We start from the raw sequence: 3,154 nt of genomic DNA on the forward strand, positions 1-3,154 counted from the left end.
GCTATAAACGTAAACTGTCCAAACTTTGTTTCGGCAGAAACTCCTGAAGTATCGAAAACTGTGGTTTCAATTGAAGAAAGAATTTGATGTTTGATATGTCTATGAACAGTTATGGCCATTAGTTTTCAGCATATTAGAAATCATGACAATGACCACCACCATTAACACCATTTACTCCCTGAACATTGTTAGGGTAAACGCTCCTATAGTAGCGGTACGTTAGAAGCATTAGGTTCCTATAGTTGTGTATGGAGACTCAATACACAACTATAGGAACCTAACGCTTCTAACGTACCGCAACTATAGGAGCGTTTACCCTAGCATCGAGGGGAGCAGGTATAGATGAAGAATTTGAAGTTCGAGTGATGTTTGTGCCTACGGGTACGGATGAAGAATTTGTTCCTTCGCTGACCGTTGTTAACAACAGGAAAATTAGTTCCTGGTCGGGAACGTGGAGCGTTTCCTACCTGTCGCTTAGATCGAGATTGTAAGATCGCTTTGCATTCACAAAAATTAGATTTGTGTTTGAACATTTAAATTTCTTAGGATCTTTTATCACATCACAGTCTTAAGGTTGTTTAGTTCACTAAATAAAAATAATTGAAAACCCGTTGCGCGAATCGCCAGGACGGTATTTCATTTTCATTTTGACTATTTGGAGTAATTTAGTCAATTCATCTTTGATCTGATTCAGGGATTCAACACTGCGCAGACCTTTCAAGACAACCTTGAACAGACGTTCAGTTTTGATGTCATAAGTGAAAAATTTGTGGATCCCTCTTTTGGGATTTTTTCGTTACTTTTTAGTATGAAAATTTTCGCACCGTAGAGCCACACTCAGTGTTTTCACCGAAGGTGTACTCGCGAGCGCTCTCAAGTGTACTTTCAGTGAAAACATGGAGTGTGGGTCTGCGGTGCGAAAATTTTGAATTATGATAAGGATATTAGTAGCACTAAACTATCTTTTTAAGATGGATTAACTGAAAATTCAATTACATTTAACGTAAGCGTTCTATATTAAAAAGTATTGAAAAAAAATTCCCGAAAGACCGATCCATCCCTGCTTCTCAGTAAGATACTAAAGAAGATGTTTGAATCCGTGCAAGGTTTCATACAATTCACGGCATTCACCCCGACAGCCATTTTGAACTGAGAACTTCAATTTTACGAAGCTCAAAAGTTCTGTGCGAAGGGCTTTGAAATTGGAAGTGGTTCTGACAATAGGGGGAAGAACGTTTTACTTGTTAGCATTAATCCGGGAAAGTTTAGTGGAATTTTGCTTAGATAATGGATCATTCTCATCATCCGTGAGCATATCAAATTGATTGCTCAAATAAATGTCATCAGAAGGGGATCAATAGATTGCCCTTTTCTTTTGCGTTTAGGTGCCATGGCGGCAGTAAAACGTTTCTCCAAATCAACTTCCAAGCAGATAACTAAGAATCCGAAGGATCGGAGAGGAATTTTTCAAGTCGATGTCCAAGTTACCTCGGGTAAGGCCCAAACAAGGCCAAAGAGGAATAAGAGTCGAACAAGGTAGAAATTTTGCAGGTATATTGAGCACTGAAAAGTGCTGGTTAAATTTGTTGTAGCGTTAGGTAGTACTAACACTTCCTTCAGCAAAAAACAAATAGATCCGCACGGCAAGAGAGCACGACTATAAAGCTGGGTTTAGACTAGGCAAGTCAAATGATCAACTTAGTTGAATTCAATTGGCTTGAAAAGTAGACAGTCAGTTTGTTCACCCTTGAGAGGCGGCATCTGCGGCACTGCTAACATTGAAAGCCAAACGCGAACTTGTATGCCGTTGTTCAGCTGTAGGGAGAACTACCTAAAAAGCACGCCTGGGGTAAAATGCCCACTTGTAGAAAAACATCAATACCTTTTCCTCAGACGCTTTTCGGAGAACGTAGTATATGGTCAACCTACCAGCTTCACTTATTTATTGATTTTGTGTAGAGAGCAAAGTGGATTAAGTTGATTTTATATTGTAGTTACAATACCACCTGGTTTTTACAATACCACTGTCATGTAAAATGCATGTAAATATTCAATTGTTTACGGCGTACATTTTTAAATCGTTCAACACCATCGAAAGCTCACTTTTATTTCACTAGTCAGATTGTTTCTCTCCCAAAGTCTAATAAATCGTTAGTCAATCCCTTAAATCGAAACAAAAGAACAGAGTGGACGGATTGTCTCATAACAAATGCTGCACCATAAAGAGAGGCAAGGCTGGTGCTTTTGATTGTTACAAATGTCCCCGTCATTGTAGGAGCTTTTTTTTCTGTGAACTGTTGTTCTCGCACGCAATCCCGAAACAATAAAAAAGCAGAAATGATTAATTGTTTTCGTCGGCGAATGAACTGCTGCGCCTTTGGACGAAAACTTTCCGGGGGCTTCCCTTTCTTGGGCAGCTAGCAGCTAGTAGTCAAGTAGCTAGTCCTGTGTGGCGTAGTGTCCGGGCTTTGGTTTAATGTTTTTGGGCAAGACAAATTGCTTCATTGTCAAGAAGCGATTCCGGCTGGCGATAATGGCAAATCTAGCGTTGTTTCTCGCGTTTTCCCATCTGATTGAAAGACTGCTGAACGCAGAAGCTGTCAGGCCTTCTATGACATCGGGAGCCTTTTGTTACGCAGTTCGTTGTAATAGAGGACGCAAAACAGTTGACTCACCTCTCATAAGCATTTTGAGTTGATGGAGTTTCGTCCCCAGGTGGTACCAATGGAATCTAATGAAAAATGTAAACAAACTATCCACCGCAAACAACAAGCGAAATGATGCAAAGGGAAATGGTTGTTCAAAAGCGAAAAATGCTAATTTATCACTTCCTCCGAGTTGATTGATGGACTGAAAGCCAATGCTTGAGAATAAATTATCATTCGTAGTCTAGGTACTAGTAATGGGAGAAACAGTATTTGGGGCTATGGAGAGGGTTGGAATCTCTTCTGGCGAAACACTGCTTCACTGACATTTATTCATGATTGAGAATTGTTATAAACAGAAAAAAAGTTAGGGATTGTTTCTGAAGCACGACCGCATTATTAACGTAGGACTATGAGATTGTTTTTGTTGCACAATTTAATATCAATAACAAAATCAATTATTTATAAAATTAGCTCCAAAATCATCAAAGTTTCAATTCAATGTCCAT

This window comes from Ochlerotatus camptorhynchus, unplaced genomic scaffold, assembly GCF_037179485.1.
Source record: "Ochlerotatus camptorhynchus isolate MF236.1 unplaced genomic scaffold, CSIRO-AGI_Acam_v1.1 ptg000413l, whole genome shotgun sequence".
In the NCBI taxonomy this organism is placed as follows: domain Eukaryota; kingdom Metazoa; phylum Arthropoda; class Insecta; order Diptera; family Culicidae; genus Ochlerotatus; species Ochlerotatus camptorhynchus.